Here is a 12,284-nt window from a genome sequence, read left to right on the forward strand (position 1 = left end):
ATGCCAAATAGACATCGGTGCCTACCTATCGTCCGTCCATGCACGTTTTTAGCGGTCCATTGAAAGACAAATCTAAGCAATACTACCCGGCACTCCCATGGAATGATACGGGGTTTGTCACCTAGGGTTCTTGAGTTCACCTTGCAATGGAATGTTCACAACCCGGAACCCACTAGGATCGACCTAAAATTTGGGTTTCTAGTGGTCAAGGTCTCCTGACAACATTCTAGCGTCGAGTCCTGGATATCCTTCTTTAGGTAGAGATACCCAAGCCGAAGTAAATCCATGCCACACTTAGTTCAAAGAGAATGGGAAACGAGAGGGATGCGCTGCTCGACCTCTCTACTCATAGGGCATAGTCCCATTCCGGTCCCCTAAAACAGTATAAATTGGGGTTCTAATCTAACAATTTCTAAGGGTGGGGTAAAACCTTGTGAGAAGCCTCCCAGTTCTTTGGGGACCACCCTACCGTAAGGTAGACCCGTCGGGGGTTCCGCCCACCCGCTTCCCTCATTAGGCATTCTTTAGTTATTTAATTAGGTCCTACTACAATTATGTGTGACATTTAAAATTAGCTTCCTTAATTAAGACTTTTAGGGAACAAGGTTTGTTTGTGTAATTTATATCTTTGTCTCCTGCCCATATAGGAGAAATTATATGTCCCTTCTATCCCCTGCAGAAGTAGCTGGTCCAAATCACATGGTACCACAATTTCCATCCTTTATCTAGAATAGGATCTTCCAACACCACAGACGTTAGGGTCACGAAGATCTTTCAACTCCATTCCAGACTTGGTAAGGGGTGTCCAGAGCTCCCATGACCCGCAACCTACCTAGGAGTGAAACATTATTCATGTGGTTGGCCTTTTTACCACTTGACCTTCAGCCCATGAATCAAGCAGTGCCCTTTTCGAGTTGATCCGTGGTGCGATCATGGAGGTGATCCACCCATGCAAAGAACCTTTCCTTAATTAATTCATTTAATAATCAAGCACAGTCAAGGCAATCAGCCCTAATATCATCTTCCAAGAAAACATTCCTTTATTCCCATGGCAATTTGTCATCACAACCACAAGCACTTGGAATAATCGTCCAAGAGAATCTAACAATTAGTTGAATGTAAAAGCATTTAGGATGTTGTTTGATCAACCAACAAAACCAATTTTATTTTTCCAAACAATGCAAGAATAGACGTGATAACAATTTCATTTGCATAGTCGCTCTTCTCCTTGGGATCTAAGAGCGAGTTTTGCTTAATGCTTCCTTATTTTTCCTAGGGTGCATGTCAAGGCTTCATACAAGCATTACCTTGTAAGGTATGATCAAGCCAGTATAGAGGATACTTATCCTTATTTTTTGATTGAGCATCCAAACATTTGAACTTAGGTTCAAATTTCAATATCTATCAAAATTTTACCTAATCTCCTAGATTAAAGTTTTGTACGAAGCTTAGATAAGTCCATCTAAGTTCCAATTGGTCGTTCATATCTTGATCTAAATCTATCAAGTCTCTATGTAACTTTCTAGAATTTCTTGTCTCTTGATTCCATGACAAAAATCGTTATGCAATCCTTTTTCCCAACAAGAGCAACTCTATCAAAGATTAGATAAATGCGAAGAATTCTAACTTGCGTAATATAGTGGACATACATTTCCCATAGGTAATTGCATGTTTTTCTATGGAAACATCTTGGAGATCGTCATCTCGATGACCTTTCTAATTTGTCATGAAGGTAAAAACCAATGTGCTTATGGAAATTGATCATAGATAATATTTTGATTATCTTGATAGCGATTTTACAACTATCGTCCAAGGTTTATTTTGTGCCACTTGAGGATGCTTACAATATCCTAGATGAAGTAACCCCTTTAACTTAGATTAATCTATCCATCCCATTGGGTACATATGATTCCATTTAATCACAACCAAGAATCAATTTTACATCACTGATTACACTTAGGTATAGATGCGTTCACCATGCATGGACGAGTACAATTTTCTTTTTCATAAATTTAACTCTTGCACGTGAGTATGCATCCTACAATTATAAAGATGGAAATTATCCCTTCAATGACCTATTCTCATGCGGCGTAATACAGAACCTAATGTATCTCATGCAGGAATCAAAGCAAGCATATGACAATTTGGAAATGCATTTCTTATATCAGGTACCCTAGTTATATTAGCAGTGATAGCCTCACCTGAAGCTTCGTTGCTGGTTGTGGGATTGCGACCTACACGCGACATTCTTCACTTGGGGGCCATTCTCGATCTTCTTTTCTTTTAGGGGAAACCCTCGTAGGAACTTCAGCAATCTCTTGCTCAAATAGAGGGGCAAATGGGGGGAATAAGCTTGCGGGGTGGTAGAGGAAAAGGGGAGTGCATGTGGGCTCCCTTTGAAGGAGGAGAAAAAAAAACCTTCTAGAACCTTCTCTCTCTCTCTCTCTCTCTCTCTCTCTCTCTCTCTCTCCCTCTCTCCCTCTCTCCCTCTCTCCCTCTCTCTCTCTCTCTCTCTCTCTCTCTCTCTCTCTCTCTCTCTCTCTCTCTCTCTCTCTCTCTCTCTCTCTCTCTCTCTCTCTCTCTCTCTCTCTCTCTCTCTCTCTCTCTCTCTCTCAGCATGATGTGGCATTCCTAATCTTGTTTTTGTTTCGATGGGGGGGATTTTATGGGGTAGGGGGAGGTAGTATGGGGTGGTGGTAGTGCCTCACTCCACTCACCACTCACGGATGCATGGCGACGGGGGGCGAGGTGGCCAGGGGGGTAGTAGGCCGCATGGCCTCCCCCCTCATCATCTCATCATTGTTATCTTCTCCTCTTTCCCCCTCGTCACTTGTTTGCATCGACAGGGGGGAAGGAGATAAAAAAATTTACCTTAATTTCAATGGTAATTTATAGGGGGGTTCCTATGGAACACACGAAGAGGGGGGGTTTATTACAATTTGCAACAAGATGAGGGATCGAAGTAGATTTTACATAGAGGAAAGGCTATTGTGGAAGAATTGCCTAGTGGTAATGGCATAAGTCTGATTGAAGTAATGGATATTAATGCCATTGATGCTTCTCATTTAGGAGCAATTATGAGAGGATAGAAGGCCAAAGAGGAAGATAAAGATAATGCAAAACCTACCAAGGCACCCTAAACAGGATGATAAAGGCAAGCAAATCCTTAGTCTTGATATACAAGGTGGTCCTTTGAACTCTACTGATGGAAAAGTAGACCTAATTAAGGATCCTACCAAGAAGAAAGAAAAGGCCAAGAAAGAGGAACCTAACCCTATGGAGCAACCAAGAGAGCGAATGGTTTGACAAGAGAAGAGAGCTATTACTTAGTTTCAAGAATTTGATCTAGTAATTTCTCTTTCTGAGGTCAAGCTTCCTGATGTTAACCTCTTTCAGCTAATTAAACTATCCTTGGGAGTGCGTAAGGAGTTTAAGAAGATCATTCACACTAGATATATTGTCAAACCCTTGGATATAGCTTGTGTTGGTGATGACTAGTTTGAGCATATCGAAAAACATTTCCCAAGGGTGCCAACTTATGTTGATAGTATATTGCTGGACCATGCCATTGTGGATAAAGGATATTTCATTAACATTATGGGCTCAGGAGAGACTGGGATTAGAGATCCAAAAAGATGCCTCTACAATTCTAAGGATGGCTGATGATAGTTTGAGACAATTGAAAGGTTCTATTGCTAAAGTCCATGTAGTTGTTACTAACGTCATTGGAATTTAGGGTCATTAGGTTTGTAGGGTAGCCAAGCTACCAAATGCTAATAGGAAGGCCATGGAACTTGCAATTTAACTATCAAATTGACATACTAGCTAGTCGTTTGATCTTTGGTAGAGATGCCAGATGAGTTATAATTAATGCTTATCGGCTGAGAATAACCTTCGAGTGAGAGAGCACCCATATCCTCAATGAAATTGGATGCGCAAGAGGGGCCTTTTGGTAGTAGTGAGACTTCAACAAGTGATGAATCAAGAGAGTCTACTATGGAAGATGTTTACCAAGTAACTCTAAACGAGCCTTTAGAAGCTCAAGATAGAATTAGAGATGTGGATGTGATATAGATAGACCTTGGTTCATTGAATGATTCGTGACTAATCAAATTAGGATCTATGCTCAACATGGAAGAAAGGAAAGACTATGTGTCCTTAATCCAAGAATTTTGTGATATATTTGCCTAGATTTATGATGAAATGTAGGGTTTTCCCCCTAGTTTAGCTATGCATGCCATTCTCTGAAAAGATGAAAGACACCTTGTTTGGTAGAAAGTGAGATGCATGCCTTTTGAGTTAAGGGATGGGATATTTGAAGAGTTACAAAAATTACATAAGGTTGGCCTAATATTTCCCATGCACACATAGAGTGGTGTTCATTGGTGGTTATCAAGGAAGAAGATGAAGAATCAAATCTAGCTTTGCATTGATTTTAGAGAGCTCAACAAACAAACAATTAAGGATTATTATCTTTTGCGATTCATTGATCAACTAGTAGGTAGGAATATATACTCCTTTATGGACTATTTTGCTGGCTACAATCAAATGGCCATCGCAAAGGAAGACAAGTTAAAGAGACATTTGTAACAATGTTTGGAACCTTTGCGTATCATGTCATAGCCTTTGGATTAGATAATGCAATGGGTTCTTGGTAATGCACAACCAATAAGACCTTTGATGACATTTCCCCAGAAGAGCTAAAATTTTTCATTGATGATCCGGGGGTAGGTACCACTAGGGATAAACGTTTAATAATTTTGAGGAAATGTTTTGAGTGAGGTAAGTAGTTTTGCATTGCTCTAAATTTGAGGAAATGTGCCTTTGAAGTGCCTTATGGATTACTGTTAGGCCATGTAGTTAGTTTGGCTGAAATTGCAACTGATCTAGAAAATATATTATAATTATTGTCACTATAAATCCACCATGAAATCCCAAGGACGTGCACAATTTTCTCTTGTCAATCAGATATTACTGACAATTCCTTAATGCACTAGCTAAGATGACATTTCCATTGACAAATTTATTATGCTTCAACTATTTGTTTGTTTGGAGTGATATGTCCAAAATATCCTTTGAGGATATGAAGTGGGAATTGGCTAAAGCACTAGTATTAAAAGCATCTAAAAGAGGTGAGATATTCTAGTTGTTTTTGGTAGCCACGATGTATAGTATTAGCTATTGCTTAGCTTAGATATGGGATAAGAAATGGTACCACTTGATTGCATTAGCCAGTCACAAATTGGGTGTGTCCAAAATGAATTATACATATATGAAAAAAGTGTACCTCAAGAAGATCTTTGCCCCACAAAGAAATTTAGGCACTATATTCAATACAAGAAGATAGTATTTTATAAAAAGATAGAAGGATTGAGGTTATTATTGAACAAGTTACAACTACTCAATCACCTAGCAAAGTGATAAATCACTTGCAAGAATTTGATTACGAGATAGATGATGTTTATCATCAATGTGTTATGCTTGATGAAGTTCCATTCATTGTGACTCTACTTGTGGCAAGCACTTTGCTGGATGGTTGAATGCATAGAAGGCCTTAAGAGCCAGATATGGGTGGATGTCCATCTTCCAAGATTCATTTGCGTTGTCAAGGGTTTTTCTTGAAACTGAAAAGCCCTAGTCAAATTGTAGTTAGGTTTGATTTTTGCTAGCTTAGTTGTTTGTGTGACAGTTTGTTTTGTTGTTTGGTAATTCGATTTCTTGTGATTGTTTAGCTTAGGATTTGTTTCTGTCGTTTTGTTTAAATTGTTGAGTGTGGAACTTGATAGCCTTGTGTGATTGTGAGATTATGGATGGGTGGAGGGGAGTATATCATATCTTTTTTATGAGAGTTGAGAGGTGAGGATAAGGAATTTTAAATTAATCAAGGAACTATGTTTGCATCGTGCATGACGCACGATCACATCAAGATAGGCTAGGCACAATTATTCAATGCATACATATTTTTGTGTGAGCATCGATTAATTGATTGCATATCATGGTTCCGATATTGCATATTTCTCAAATCAAGAGTGGATGAGCACGAAGTTCTATTCCAAAGCATATTTCTGTTAGTGCACACTACATAAAAAAACAGGTTCATATCTAGAGAATATTTATTTTGAAGACTCAAGGATCAAAGGAAAAGATCGCACGTTTTACATCATCAGCAAGTATTTCTTGAAGAAAAAGAGGATATGCATGCTGAAAGTATATGCAATCACAAGAACAATAGGTCAAGGAAGGGAATAAGTCGTTTAAGATAAAAGATGGAGAAAAAATAATGCGATTTACAAGAATCAGTATTTTTTGCTCAATTTTGATGGATTTTCGTAATTCTACCCGCGTTGGCTTGTCGAGTAGATGAGTTCCAATCGTTTTGAGTACCCGAATGACTATATTTAGAATTCAAATACGAAGTTATGATCCAAATAAGTTGCAAACAGGCATAAAGCAAAAAAAACAAAAATAGTGAAAAGCAGTAGAAAAGCAAAAGCCAAAATCTGAAAGCAAAAAGCCTAATGTGTGTGAGTGTGGATAGAAAACTATATAAGGAGATGAGAATGGAGAGTTCAGGGCCTTCTCCCTTGATTACAATTGTATTATATGAGAGAGGAGAGTGGAGGGTCGCATGCTAGAGTGAGCTCTTGTCATGCAAATTTGGAAGTTGGAGCTTTTGGGTGTCAAAGCGCCGAGCATCGACTCAAGGTTGTTAAGGTACGAGAATATATTTCTCTTGGTTTGTTTTTGAATTATTGGTATTTCCATTGTGTGGTTATGTGATGCTCTACCCGCATACGGGTTTTAAATTTTTTGAGCTATAAGAGGCATTGTTTTTTAGTCTTGTTTTTTGTGTGGCTTGTGGTGTTTTATCGAATATTTAAATTTTCAAATTGAGTTGTGCATTCGACAAAGTCAATTACCCCAACCGGAACTTCTTAACATCCCGTTATCGGGTTGTGAGTGAGGCTTGCTCTTGACATCGCTCGCATAACATCTCTTTTTTGGTGCCCCCGCTGAGGAGTGCTGAAATTGACATTGTTTTTATTTTGAATGTGAGTTTGTCTTGATTTCTTGTGACTGTTGAAAATGGTTGATAATTTTTCTGAGTTCCATGGTAATCATACTGAAGATCCCGAAAGATTTTTAGAAAAAATAGAGCTGTGTTGTTTGATAAAGAGAGTGAATAATCTTGAGGATAAACTCCAGATTTTTAGATTTCAATTGTAGGGAGAAGCATGAAATTGGTTGCTTGACTTTGAGAGAAGCTTGAAATTTAGGAGACAAATTTTGGACTATGAGACCATTAAAAATGCATTTTTATCTAGGTTTAAAAAAAGAGAAAGTCAATATGAGATGTGGGCAAAAATAGAAACTTGTGTTCAAAAAGATGATCAATGTGTTGAGGATTTTGCTAGGGAGTTTGAAAGATTGTGGAATCGATAGAGTTTAACATTGTTAGAAGGTGAGATAGCCCCAGTTATGTTGAAGATAATGTATTTTGTAAATGGGTTAAAATTAGAAGATTGGAGAGCGAAATTAGAGGTAAAGACCCCTAAGACTTTTGAGGAAGCGGTGAAGATAGCTCAATATCAAGAGAGGAAGACCAAAAGAAAAAAAGAGTTAGGGTTTGATGAACGAAGAGAAAGGTTGAGTTCAAGGCAAGTTGAGAGAAAAGTTTTTGAGGAGAATAGAGTTAGTTATGCCTATCCTAAGAGAGGTATACTATATTCTTTATTTAGGAGAGATGAGTTGACTTGTGAAAAATCAATTGAAGTATGTGAGAAGAAACTCTCTAGGGTGGTTGAGGAGAAAAATACTTGTTTGACTAATTGGAATGAAGAGTCTAGGAGTGTGATTTCATACCCATTGACCATGGATACTTCTATTTCGGTGATTAGTGATTTAACTAAAGAAGAGGGATCGACTGAGGATACTCTAGAGCTTGAGGACTATAGAGATGAGCTAGAGATGGATCTGAGTTGTAAAGAAGAAAAGAAGAGACCATATTATTTTAAGGACCAAGAGTTCTCATGTTCCTTGGGAGAGGATGAGAGTCAAGAAAGTTTTGATATTTCTTATTAGGGAAGGTGTGATGAAAATTTTGATAGTCATGGCAGTGTTGAAGAGAGTAAAGACAATTTAGAGAGTGAGCTTGTTTGCCTTGGTGATAGTATAGATGGATCTAATTGCTTGAAAGATGAAGAGAGAATAGAGGATGAATTTTTGAGTTTGTTAGAAGACCATGAAGGGGAGGGCTTAGAAATTGTAAGTTTTCAAGATGAAGTTAAGGGTTCAAATTTGTTGCCTAATGAGTTTGTGGAGATTTGTTGTGAGTTTGGTTATGAGTTTGTTGATCAAGAGAATATGGAGGTTTTAGGTTCTGACTCATGTTGTGATTTTGGTGTTGGTGTTGTTGACTCAGTTGAGTCTTGTGAGTTGGTTGGTGATGTTTTGATGAGATAGCCCTGGAGAGGCTTTTGTTTGTGGTGTTGATGATGTGGTTTTGAGTAGATCTAATCTCTTACTCCTTGATAGTTGTGTAGATAATTGTTTGGTTGATTTAGGAAACAATGACAAAGAGAAAACTTCATTTGATAGTCTTTTAGTTTCTTTTAGTTCTCCTAAAGGTTTTGATGTTGTTTGTGATGATTCTGATTGGGGTTTTGAGGATATTGAGAGTAACATTGATGAGGATGTGAGAGAGAATTTGAGTAAGGCTTTAAAAAGGATTGAGAATTTGAGGGAAGAGCAGTTTAAAATCAAGAAAATAGAGTTGGAAGAGGTTTGTGAGGAGGTAGTTGGGGATTTGGTAGTTAAGGAGTCTTTGGTTGAGGTTTTAGACCCAAAATTGTTGTATTGTGAAGATGTTATTTGTGATGATGTAGAGGTGAAAGTTTCTTCGGTTTCTTGTGAGGAATTTCTTGTAAGGATACTATGGAAGGTGTTTACCACTCTTTGTGTGTGAAAGACTCAATGGAGTCTTGTATTGTTGATGATGAAGTGACCCCATTTGTGGATGTTGATGGTTCTTGTGGTGTTATGAGTCCGGAGTTGACTCCTTTTGATGTTGTGTTTTATTTGGATATTGAGTTGGGAGATCCTTACATAGTATCTTTAGGAGAAGTTGTAGATGAATCAGTGGATGAATTTGATTTTGGCAACATAGAAAGAGTTCAAAACTTGTTTCAAAACCCTAGCTTTGTCATGTTTTCTTTTGGGAGGATGGGAAGGGTATGTGGATTGTCATTGTGGGTGATGAGATGTTTTGCTTTGACAATGTGAGTTGTTTTGAGAAATTTGGATTTGAAAATTTTGAGGATTCCAAAGAGAAATTTCTTGATGATTTTTGTGTGCCCATTCAGAAGTGGTTTGAGAATGGTGTGTCATGGTTTTATTTGATTTATGAGTTTGAAGAACTCAGAGATAGATCGTTGGATTTGATTTTTGATTGGCTTATAAATGTTGCATCATTTTATGAAAACAACTGCTGCACGTGAATGTTTGCAGACTAGGGGGAGGGCTAAATATCAAGGGTTTTTTTGGAAACTAAAAAGCCCTAGTCAAATTGTAGTTAGGTTTGATTTTTGCTAGCTTAGTTGTTTGTGTGACAGTTTGTTTTGTTGTTTGGTAATTTGATTTCTTGTGATTATTTAGCTTAGGATTTGTTTCTGTCATTTTTTTTAAATTGTTGAGTGTGAAACTTGATAGCATTTGTTGAGCTTGGTATTTTTTTTAACAGGATGAAGCTTGTGTTTGACAATAGCTACTGAACATTGAGGAGCTAGGTATGTTTTCTTGTCAAGACTTTTGCACATCACAGGGATAATGGGTTCACGAGCACTTCACGTTACACTTATTGATGCACAGCACTCGAGGGTCGTCTCCTATTCTTATCAAATACTTCCATGCCGTGGGTTGGGATTATGCACTCTTTACACCATCATTGAGCATTAGCACGGCATGAGGTCCGCTGCAACTATATGCAGTAAATCTTAGATACACCCGCACATGAGAGAGCACTTGTCATTGAGCACGCACAATTCTTGCACACACCATTTGGGATGTTCATCACAAAGCTAGGAACCTCTGGTTGAGAGTGTAAGGTGGTTGGGAGAGTTCGAGGGTCGTGAAGGACGCCATCAATTGTGAGATGGGTTGTTCATATCTGGTCAACATCTTGAGGACCATCATTTTCTAGAGTCATTGTGAGATTATGGATGGGTGGAGCGGAGTATATCATATCTTTTTTATGAGTGTTGAGAGGTGAGGATAATAAATTTTAAATTAATCAAGGAACTATATTTGCATCTTGCATGACACATGATCACATCAAGATAGGCTAGGCACAATTCTTCAATGCATACATATTTTTGCGTGAGCATCGATTGATTGATTGCATATCATGTTTCCGATATTGCATATTTCTCAAATTAAGAGTGGATGAGCATGAAGCTCTATTCCAAAGCATATTTCTGTTAGGGCACACTACATTAAAAAACAGGTTCATATCTAGAGAATATTTATTTTGAAGACTCAAGGATCAAAGGTCAGTGAGTATTTTTTGAAGAAAAAGAGGACATGTGTGTTGAAAGTATATGTAATCACAAGAACAATAGGCCAATGAAGGGAATAAGTCGTTTAAGATAAAAGATGGAGAAAAAATAATACGATTTACAAAAATCAATATTTTTTTACTCGATTTTGATGGATTTTCATAATTCTGTCCACGCAGGCTTGTCAACCGGGTGTGTTCCGATCGTTTTGAGTATCCGAACGACTATATTTAGAGTTCAAATGACAAAGTTATGATCCAAACAAGTTGCAAACATGCATAAAGCAGAAAAACGAAAATAGTGAAAAGCAGTAGAAAAGCAAAAGCCAAAATCTGAAAGCAAAAAGCCTAATGTGTGTAAGTGTGGATAGAAAACTATATAAGGAGATTAGAATGGAGAGTTCAGGGCCTTCCCCCTTGATTACAATTGTATTATGTGAGAGAGGAGAGTGGAGGGTCACATCCTAGAGTGAGCTCTTGTCATGCAAATTTGGAAGTTGGAGCTTTTGGGTGTCAAAGCGCCGAGCATCGGCTCAAGGTTGTTAAGGTACGAGAATATATTTCTCTTGGTTTGTTTTTGAATTGTTGGTATTTCCATTGTGTGGTTATGTGATGCTCTACCCGCATACGAGTTTTAAATTTTTTGAGCTATAAGAGGCATTGTTTTTTAGTCTTGTTTTTTGTGTGGCTTGTGGTGTTTTATTGAATATTTGAATTTTTCAAATTGAGTTGTGCATTCGACAAAGTCAATTACCCCAACCGACACTCCTTAACATCTCGTTATCGGGTTGTGAGTGAGGATTGCTCTCGATCATTGCTCGCGTAACAGCATATGTAAAGAGATGTGATATATACTAGAGACATGATAGTAATGAAGAGAATCAAAAGCGTCCACTAACTCCTATTATGGGTTTGTTACCATTTGAGAAGTGGGGCATTGACTTTGTAGGTTCAATTACCCTATCACTCTACACAGAAGAGGTATATCATAGTAGTGGCAATGATTGATTACAAAATGGTCAAAAGCATGAGCAATGAGGAAGGATGATGCAAAGGAGACTACTAGCTTCCTTCTTGGATAGATAATCTACCAGTTTGGTCCGCCAAAAAAGTTGGCGTAGGACTGTGGAACTCATTTTTTGAATAAGGTAATCAAAATCTTGATTGAGTCTTGGTAGATTAAGCATAATAAAATGATGCCATACAATCCACAAGCGAATGGGCAAGTTGGCAGTACCAATAAGCATCTTATGGAAATCTTGTCAAAGTTTGTTTTAGAAAAGAAATGAGTTTGGGATAGGAAATTATACATGGTTGCATGGACATACAACACAACCTTTAAACAAGCTACTGGCCACACCTTGTTCAAATTAGTTTATAGAGAGGAGTTTTTATTATACCTTGAGATCAAGTGACCTGCAATAAGATTTGTGATCAACCTGGGGGGGCGGAGGGGGGGTGAAGATGCACTTTTCGAATGTTTTACAACCTTAGCACATCTCAATGAGCTTAAACTTTAGAGTTTATTACATTAAGAGATGGCCAAGCATAGTATGAAATAGCTTCATAATGTGAAAGCGAAGAAGTATACCTTTAAAAAATAAAATTAGTCCTATACTATGATGCATATATAGGGAGCTTTTTTCTTCAAAATTAGAGCCTTAGTGGGGTGGTCCCTATAGAATAGTTAGAATATGTAAAAATAAGTTCATTGCATTATTAGCATATTTAC

The sequence above is a fragment of the Lygodium microphyllum genome, chromosome 6, assembly GCF_053477565.2.
Source record: "Lygodium microphyllum isolate KBCC chromosome 6, Lygodium_microphyllum_v1.1.10, whole genome shotgun sequence".
Taxonomy (NCBI): domain Eukaryota; kingdom Viridiplantae; phylum Streptophyta; class Polypodiopsida; order Schizaeales; family Lygodiaceae; genus Lygodium; species Lygodium microphyllum.